The sequence below is a fragment of the Hipposideros armiger genome, unplaced genomic scaffold (genome assembly GCF_001890085.2).
Source record: "Hipposideros armiger isolate ML-2016 unplaced genomic scaffold, ASM189008v1 scaffold_389, whole genome shotgun sequence".
NCBI classification, from domain to species: Eukaryota; Metazoa; Chordata; class Mammalia; order Chiroptera; family Hipposideridae; genus Hipposideros; species Hipposideros armiger.
Window position 1 is genome coordinate 401,471 of NW_017731739.1, and position 10,658 is coordinate 412,128.

Below are 10,658 nucleotides of genomic sequence, written 5' to 3' on the forward strand. Positions count from 1 at the left end.
AAATGAAAGGTGAATGGAAAGCACTAGTGGAAAAAAGAAGATAAAGATACAGGAGAAGCTGAGTTTCTGAGAAGGTGGAGAGGGAAGACTAGAAGGAAGGAGGAAGATAGGTTCTGATTCCGGAACACTTGCAGGTGCCAGGAAAATAAGTTGGCATTCCTGTTAGCTGGCCTCTTGTTTCCTCCTTGAACCAGAAGGCAATTATGCTGGGAGTTGGGAAAAATGAGAGATCTGAGGGTAGGTGTAAAATTTTGGAATGATGCGTGAGTTAGGATGCAAGAATGGAAAGCTCAGAACAAACTGGCTCTAAAGAAACAAGCAGGAAATGTCCTGACTGATGTAACTTGATGGTCTATAGGCAGACCTGGATGCAGGCATAGATGGGCCCAGAGGCTCAGTACTCATCTGGCTCCTGCAACTCTCTTGTCCAGCCTGCCCCTCATGGTCCAGCAGTTAGAGACACCACACCCACACTGCAACAGCCAGAGGGAGGTCTCCACTGGGGATCCTGCACAAGAGAGAGAAAGCTTATTTCCCAGAAGCCCCTACAACTATCAACTGGTGTCTCATTGGCTCAAACTGGGCGGTGTGCTTATCAGAAATGAACCAGTCACTGTGACTAGCAACACAGGAGAGCCGATGAACTTAAGCCCACCCAGGCCCAGCCCTGGAGATGGGAATGAGGGCAAACCCACCACCCAATCTACAGCATTGATAATGGGGGAGGGGCACTTCTTCCAAGGAGATTCCAAGGGTGCCATTAGAAGGAAAAGGGGGGAATGGATGCTGGGAAGTCAACCAACAATGTCCATCATAATTAGTTTCTGAGGACAATGTGAGAAGCAACTGTGGAAAGGTTTGTTAAGGTATGCTTGTGCTGGGGAGGGATTCTGATGAGTGTGAAGCAGAGAAATTTGTGGTGGCTCCATAGGCCTTGTGGGTTTATGACTGTCCGTAACAGTACGGAGTGAGCTGGTGGTAGGAGGGGAGAAAGTGAACGATGAGATTGATCCAAAGTTGGAGATTTGTCAGGTATGTGTAAGGACCACTGGGCAAGACTTGAGTTGAGAGTAACAGAGTGCTTGAAGTGATAGATGGGGGAGGAAGGGAATTTGGAAGGGTGATAGATTAGGATAAAATGGAGTGGGTTCAGGGACTGAGTGTTCAGATGAATTCAGAGAAGGCTGTGTTGCAGGGAGCGGGAGAACATGAATGTACACACAGGAGACCGCAAGCAAGATACAGTGAGCTAGAAAGAGAAAGCTAACACTAAGGGTGTGGGTAAGATATCGACATTTAAAATTCAGAGGGAGACGGTGATGGCAAGGGGCTTACCTGGGTTCTATTTTCTAAATGAAGACATTATGACGAACGTGTGACAAGTTACATGGACTTAATAGCAACATGATACACATACATATAAAAGCCCACACCAGCCTCAGAAATCTGAGACATGTCCCCAGGGTTTCACCTGCCTGCATATCATGTCCCCCAAATGTCACCTAAATGGGAAAGAAGAAAGTCAACTTCAAAGAGATCACTGACATTATGCCACTATTTCTTCTTGCCCCGGAATGCCGTCAGACGTCAGCAGCTGCCACCAGTCAGTTAAATGACAAAAATCCATCTGATGCTAATCACAGTGCCTCTTGAAAAAAAGGTTGCCCTTGGCCTGACCTAGATACTTCAAAGAACTCTAAAGCAGGAGAGGACAGCAGTTTGAGAGCAGCTCTGAAAGTTTATCTGATGGGGAACTAGGAGAGTCTTCTATCAAGGAAGCTTCTACTCAGGCTGAAGAAAGGGAGGATCAAGAATTGCCCAAAGATCATTTTATTCAGAATCTAATGAATAAGCATCACTGTGGACATTGTAATACTGAAAATAAACACAATGAAAAATGACCCCGAGGCTGCTTTCCCAGGGACAGTTTTTACTGAAGGTGAAGGTGGACCCGGAGGGAATTTACCAGTGCACAGAAAGTGGTCTGTTCTCTGATATTTGAAGTTAACAGAAAAGTTGACATCAAGTATTACATTTTGTTCTGGAGTGAATATGCTGACCTGGTTGTTAAGCCTTTATTTGATGGAAAATGTGACCCAAACTGTCTAACCTCCATTCAGTTTCCACATTCCCTCTGTTTGGGTCATTGTGACACAAAAATGACATTCAAAGTCTTACGTGTTAAAAGTTCTGTGGCCTTGTTAGAATCTACTGGGGATCATTCTGCAACCCATGTCCAATGGCATGTGAGTTCCCTTTCTCCTGTGGGACCTGTTATTCATAGCAAAGAAACCATGTACCACCACCAAAACTATATTTGGATTCTGTACAGAGTCATTGACCATAATCCATTTTTGTCTTTCTCAATATACATAGAAAGCAATAATAAGTCCTTCATCAAGGATATTTCCAAGTCTGTATAGGACTCCTCTAAGAAATTCATGAAAATTGACAAGCCTTCTGATTGCCAGAAGTTACTGCAGAATGGAAAGAAATACAGACTGATCAGTGAACCAGAAGATGAAACTGTCTCAGAGGTTTATAATTTAAAAACCAACTTGGAGTAGCAGCAGGGATGTATATTTCTTAGAGATGGTACTTTGGAAGTGTTGAAGTAATGCATTTTATACTCCTTTTTTATGTCCCTAGCGGTGGAACAGTTAAATTTGCAAATTTTGCACTGTGAACTTACACAGTGGAAAGTTCATGAACTTAATTGTCTGGTGTGTTGTATTTATATGAAAACAATTGTTTTGCCTAACTTAAAGCTTATTCCAAATATACTGTTGAATTTCAGAATTAATCTTCAACCATTGCAAAAATAGGCTATCCAATCTCTTTCCCTTTAAAAAGGTTTTAAATTTTCTTGAACTTTTTATTAAATTCTTCAAACAATGTTAACTTCAAGGGAATAAAAAACTCAAGTTTAATTTTAAGTCACAGAGCATTAAAGGTTAATGGAAAGTTTCTAACAAGGGATTTTGGGCTTTTCTTACTAGAAGGCATTCAGAAAATAGTTATGCGAACAAATTGTCACTTGATTTCAACTATTCACTGTACACATCATGAAATTTCTAAGTGATTTTGGTTTCTCCTAAATGACTAAGTTATTTCTAAACTTATTTTCATTATGTGCTCTGAATGTATGCCATAGCTTAACTAGCCTCGATGTCTGTGTGGAAATTCCTTTTGTACACCTCTTTTTGTTTGTTTTATAGTTCATGAAAAGTTGAAAACATGTTTTGATTTCATTACATTAAATGTGAAACAAGAGAGAGCTAAACGAGCAAGCAAACCAAACAAACATAAAATAGAAAGGCCACTCATAAAAGAATAGAGAAAGATAACACCAGGCAAATACCAGCCAGAACAAAGCTGGTATAGAAGAGGGCTTTTTTTTTTTTTAACATAGCTTAGTTTTGACAGATGAAGCAAATAAAAAATTAATAAATGTTTAGAAGCTGTTGATAACATGAACCCTATATCCCAAATTAAGGAATATAAATTTTACTCAACCACAAAAGGAATATTTATGAAAATTTGCCACATATTAAGCCACGAAACAAGTCTCCACAAATACCGAAAGAATCGCTATCATACAGAATATGTTATCTGACTATAATACCATTAAGTTAAAGAACAATAACAAAGAGATAATATAAAATGTATTTGGAAATTTAAAAACCACACTGTTAAGTAGTTTTGAGTCAAAGGAAATATTGTAAGGGACATTAGGAAATATTTCAACTGAATAATAATAAAAATTTACATATCAAAACTCATTGGAGTGCAGCTTAAGCAGTACCTTTACAGAAATTTACAGCCTCACAGATGCAAAGAAGCCTGAAAATGTATGAGTTAATCATCTAACTTAAGAAATTATAAAGAGAACAGAGTCCAAAGTAATTACATGGAGGACAATAAAAATAAGATCAATAATTAATTGTGGTAGATTGACTTATTGTTCTCAGTTCTTCACTCCCCTGTAATAGGAGTATACATCCACACCCTTTACCCCCAATGGAAGGATACTGCATAATTATAAGGCAGAATATACTTCCTTGCTCCATTGAAAATGGCCTTCACCATCAACTTGCTTTAGCCAGTAGAATGTTAGCAAATTTGATAGGAACAGGAGACTTAAATATGCATGTGCAATTTAGTTTGGTCTTTTGCATGCCTGCCATTTATTATACCATGAAAGAACATGCCTTAGGCAGCTGCTAGTCCAAGGAGAATAAGGCCTGAATGCAACCTGTGACTTAGAGTCTGAAGCCAGGATGTCAGCCTAGCCCAGCTGAGTACAGCTGACTTATACATCATTTAGAAAGAAGTAAATGCTTATTGTTTAAATGCTGAGTTTGGGTTTGTTATGCAGTATTATTACAGCAATAGCTAATTCACTCATGAACAGAAAGATACAGCATAACATCACCAAACCTAAAATCTGATCTTCTGCAAAGACTACTATACACACACTGTTGCTAAGCATAATGAAGGGTTAGGGAGGGAGGGAAGGAAGGAGAGAGGGAGAGAGAAAGAGAGAGAGGAACAAGTGACAAAAAATTATGAACAGAAAAGGAGATGGAACGATAGATATATCAGAGAACTTTAAAACGAAGGAATTGCTGTGAAAATTTTATGGCAATACATTTGAAGATTTAAAGTAGACAGCATTCTAGAAAAACATAATTTATTAAAATCAACTGAAATGAAAATAGGAAGCCTGAATAGGCTTATAACTATTTTTAAAATGAACCAGTAATTTAGACTTCTGATGGAATAGATGGAGTAGATAATGGAGTAAATGCAATTTTCCCTATTGCTTATTCAAAGTACAACTAAAAATCCTGGACATCAAGTATAAAACAAACATAAGACTCTGAAACGTGGAGAGAAAAAGGCAGACCAGCTAGGACATCAGGATGCAAGGGACAACGAGGTAGTGAGTTTCCTGGGTTTTCTTTTTGCCTCATATATCCCAGACTTGAAGCTAACGATCCCAGAAACCAATAAGCCAATGGGTACAGACAAAAATATTCTCAATAATACCGTACCTTTTTAGCCTCAGGAAACACTGGGGCCCCACCCCACCCCACCCATGCCCACAGAGGCCCAGCTAGGAGCCCTGGCCAGGCTCCACCCCCTCCCCCTTGCTGACATCATAGGAAGTCTGTTGGAGAATTGGGGCTTTCACAACCACCCAGTGGTAATGAGGCCACCCTCCATGGCATCAGTGGAGGCCATTTGGGGAACACTCATGGGGAACTCCTACCCCTTTCAACCAGGGAGTCCTATTGGGGAGCCAGAACTCTCACCCCTGTCCAGCTTTAAGAAGGAGCGCTCTTTTCAGGTGTTAATGGAAGCCCAAGGGGAAACCTGGACTTCTACCCCCACCTGGCAGTAACAAGGTGGCACTTCCCTTTCCCTACCAGAGCAGGGTCAGAGTAAGCCAGCCAGAACAGAAGGTTTAAATAAGATTCAGATTCTCATGACATAATATCCAGTGTCCAACTTTCAATCAAAAAACACTCATCATATCAAAAACCAAGAAGGTCTCAAATTGAATGAGAAAAAAAAATCAATAGATGCAATACCAATGACAGAGATGTTAGAATTATCTGACCAACAGTTTAAAGGAGTCATCATAAAAATGAATCCACAAAAAACAAACAACCCAATTCAAAAATGGGCGAAGGACTTCAACAGACATTTCTCTATAGAAAATATAGGAATGGCCAATAAGCACATGAAAAAATGCTCATCACCACGAGTCATAAGGAAAATGCAAATTAAGACTGCAATGAGATACCACCTCACACCCACTAGGGTGGTGACTATCAAAACAATAACAACACAGAAAATAACAAGTGTTGATGAGGATGTAGAGAAATTGGAACATTTGTGCACTGTTGGTAAGAACATAAAATGGTACATCCACAATGGAAAACATTATAATGGTTCTTCAAAAAATTAAGAATAGGGTTACCACATGATCTAACAATTCCACTTTTGAGTATGTACCAAAATAATGAAATGTAGGGTCTCAAAGAGATATTTGTACACCCATGTTCATAGCAGCATTATTCACAATAGCAAAGAGGTAAAATAACTCAAATGCCTAACAACTGATGAATAGTAAGCAAAATGTGGTATATACTCGTACATACAATGGAATATTGTTCAGTCTTTAAAAGGAAAGAAATTCTGACATGTGCTACAACATGGATGAACCCTGAAGACATTATGTTATATGAAATAAGTCAGTCACATACATGCATACAAACACACCAATACTGTATGATTCCACTTACATGAAGTATCTAGAGTAGTCAAAAATTATAGAGACAGAAAGTAGAGTGGTAGCTGCCAAGAACTCAGGGAAGCGGGGGATGAGAAGTCGTTGTCTGATGGATATAGAATCTCAGTTTTGCAAGATAAAAAGAGTTCTAGAGATGAATGGTAGTGATGGTTGCACACATAGATATAGATATAGATATAAATATAGATATAGAAATGATATAGATATAGATATAGATAATATTTTTTAGTTTTCAATTACAGTTGGCATTCAATATTATTTTATATTAGTTTCAGATGTACAGTGTAGTGGTTAGACATTTATATAATGTACCAAGTGATCTCAGCGGTGAGTCTAGTACCCACCTGGCACCATACAGTTATTACAATATGATTGACTGTATTCCCTAAGCTGTACTTTACATTCATGTGGCTATCTTGTAGCAACCAATTTGTACTTCTTAATCCCTTCATCTTTTTCACCCAGCCCCTTAACATCCCTTCTATCTGGCAACAATGAGTTTGTTCTCTGTATCTATGAGTCTGTTTCTGTTTTTTTGGTTCATTGATTTTGTTCTTTAGTTCCCGCATATCAGTGAAAAGATATGCCTTCGGATCCTTTATGCTATTTTCTGTGTGCATATTCCAAGAATTGCCTACAGGAAATCAGGAGCAAACCTTCCAAGAACAAATAATTCAAAGGCAGATTAACTTATTCATAAACATCTATTTAAATTGCACTAAAGACATAGTGTAGCTAAAGTTAAACCCAACTAGCAATACTAAACAGACTACTTACCATCTGTCTGACTCAGCCTGAAATGTTTGCACGCAGGTTTAGAGTGAACTTGATTTTTTTTTCTCCTAAAATTGATAGATGGGTTCTTGTTTCATGTTTGAGTAACTAAAGGTTCTATTCTTACATTTTTTTCTAAAACAAGATAGCTTTTAAAAACATCTTTAGAGAGTCTTTTAAATACTTAAAATCTTAAAATAAAAATAAACCCATATATATAGCCCAAGCAATGTGGAAAACTATAAAACAAATTAAAAACTCCCTCCGCCATCTTATTTCCCAAAGAGAATCACTTAAATTTCTGACTTTACTTCTGGTGGTTATCTATATATTACTTTAAGTAAAAAAATATTCTTGACTGCTCACATTTAGATATTCCTATGTTACAAAAGGTGATAAAATGACTCAGCTTACAATTCTTCCCGCTCCCCTTCTCCCCTTCCCCCTTCTGACACTGTTGTGTTATCCTTTTTACGTTGTCAAGGTTTCCAACATTTCTGTTCTGTCCTTTAACTAAAATTACTTCTGTGCTCTTTCTTCAAATTGATCTTGAAAACTGAAACCAAATCCATTTACTTATATGAGTATGATTATTTAGCTTTTTTTTGTAGCAGAATCCCAAGCTGTATGATTAAATCCTTAATGGAAGGAAGTACAATTCTTTATCATGTGTACCAATTAAAGGAGACTGGGTCAGACACTGAGGTTACATGGGCTTTCTTTATATAATTATTCAGCTTCCTTTGCTGGTTCGGGGATGTAATCAGCTCCTACTATTGGGTTGTTGGAAAAGTCATGACGCATTTTTGCAACAAAAAACAGAAAAAATACGTCATGACTTTTCCGACAACCCAATAGTTTTCATATTTCACTCTATTTTCTTTTTGGATTCCTTTTTCTAAAGCACAACTTTCATGTTTAACACACTGGTTAGTGGGTGGGAAACTTTCTGAATCCTTGCACATCAGAACCCATCTGTGGATGCATGGGCATGTCCCACTCGGATGTCTGACTGCAGAGAGTGTAATGGACCCACAGTTCCCACTGCTGCCTCTGAGATCCATCAGTGAGTTCATGCTGAGCCTTCTCACAGCCAGGGATAATCAGGGAGACTGGGGACTGTATTTGGGCTTCAGCACTTCCTGAAAGCCTGTTTGAACTCTTCTAAAATTGCATTGCAGTGTAAGACACTCTCACCCACCTTCTGTTCCTCCCTTCTCTCCTTTACCTGGAGTCAGATTAGCATCCATGTCTGACAGCTGTCCCGCCCTCTCGGGCTCCCTCATTGCTGACAGGTGTGTGCCTTAATGCATTTTTCACACACATAGTAGCATGTGTTCACAGGACCTAGACTTGCACAACTTTTTTTTTCTCTCACATTTGATTCTATATTTTGCACCTAGAATTCTATACCCAGCCATTTTCTCTCCAATTTTTGAGGGCATTGCTCCATTGTCCTTTAGAAGCCAGAATTGCTGATTAGGTCTTATGTCTTTTATATTCTTGTTCCTTTGGAAACAAAATGCTTATTACAAACACACACACACACACACACACACATGCACGCATATAATAAAAATAATAAATACATATGTTTATCATGTATATGTTTATTAGATATGTGTACTATATATGTGTATATATAATAAGCATGGTAAACATATATGTTTTTTTCAGCCCTGAAAGCTTTTGAAGTTTTCTCTTTATCCTTGAGGGAGGGAAATGTTAGTAGTATATACCTATGGTGTGTGTATTTTAGAATTTTTTTCTGCTTAATACTTAATGGGCTCTTTCAATTTAAAGAGATATTCTTAGCTCTGACTTTATTATTTTTAAAATTATTTCCTTTCTTCTTGTCCCACTCTCAATTTCTTCATTCTGTTCTTCTTTGATGTCTATTAAAACCCCTACCACAGTTTTAAAACTTCTGAGAATTATGTGTTTTGGAGAAAGAGCTCAAATTTATCTGTTTTGATTGTGTGTGTGTGCACACGTGTGTGTGCATGTGTGTATAGTAGTTGGTTGTAGGAACATGAGAAGCCCAGGGCAGGTTGTAAAACCAGAATAGGATTTGCCTAACTGGGAGGAAGCCCTGAGAGAACCACAGGAAAGCAGATACTAGTCCAGGTGCGGTGTGGCTTTGGATTCTTACCAGACAAGGCTGTGAGCTTAAAAACATGCTAAAGCCCTTTGTGGTTATGGGTAATTTGTTTCCATACAAATTGTCTTTATTTTCTAAATTTACAGGGATGAGAATATATAGTTGTGTAATGGGGAAATTTCACTGTTTTAAAAGCCACCATGCCCACCATTTTTCAGGACCTGGTGACTCTGAGCCTTTTGGGGAAGGAGATGGTCTGGAAAACATCAAAGGTGATGATGTTTGAGCTGGCATCTTGAAGGCTTCATGGTGAAATCCAGGCATGGGGATTAACTTGACCTGTGGTCAAGGAAGTACGTGGTAGTTTGGGGGAGAGGTATGCCTCATATATAACAGGGCATTCATGTACAGCATGAGATGAGGCTGGGATGGAGGGCTGGGGAGTCAGATTACAGCAGGCCATACTTGAATGCCCTGAATTAAATGTGGATGTTCTTCTGAAGGAGCTTCTGAAGGGCTTTGAACAGAGGAACACTATGACTGTCAGATGGGAATTTTATAAGGATGCTGCTGGTGGAAAGTAAATTTAGAGTGAGGGAGATAGGAGGCTGTCCACATTAGGGGTAAACAGTGTGTTTCCAAGACTAGGACTGGGCAACTGATTGAGGGCAGGGGTGGGCAGTTGGTGATCTATCCAGGATTTTGGTAACTCGGAGACTGGGAATCCAGGTGGGAAATGTGGGAAGGCCCAGAGTAGGAAATTAAAAGAGTACTACTCTGCTTCTCTGACAGAAAGAGAAAGAAGTAAAGGAAAGTGTTATCTTCCTCTTTTCTAATGAAAGAAGAGGCCGTCTGTGGGATGTGAAGGGGCTGAGGATGGGGAAAGTGGAAGAAATACTGTAGGATGTGGTCAAGAAAACTACGCAGTGAAGTTTGAGAGGAGAACCCAGGGCCTTAAGGCCCACGTGGGGCAGGAAAACATGAATAAGTGGGGTGGGTGAGCAGGCTCCCTGGCTCTGTGGGTTGACATATGATCTTAGTGGCTGCCAAGTGGATGTGGGGAAAACCAAAGGCCTCCTTTCTGACATGCTTCTTCACCCCCAGGACATTGTGTTCATCTAGTTCTCCTTCTACCCCTCTGGCTACCTTGTTTCAGTCTCCTTTGCTGGTTCCTCTACCCCTCTAGACCTCTCCATGTGAGGGTATCCCCAAGTCTCAGTCCTCGGACCACTTCTCCATGTACTCCCATTCCTTAGATGATCTCACCCAGCATCTTGGCTTTAAGCATGATTGGTAATATGATGACCTAATATTTACATTGTCTATCAAACTACTTCCTTAATATCTCTACTTAGATATCGAACAGACATCTCAAACATGTAAAAGGAACGACTTTTGATTCCCTCTTCATATCCATCAACCTAGCCTTTCTCTCATAATTTCCCATCTCATAAAATGACA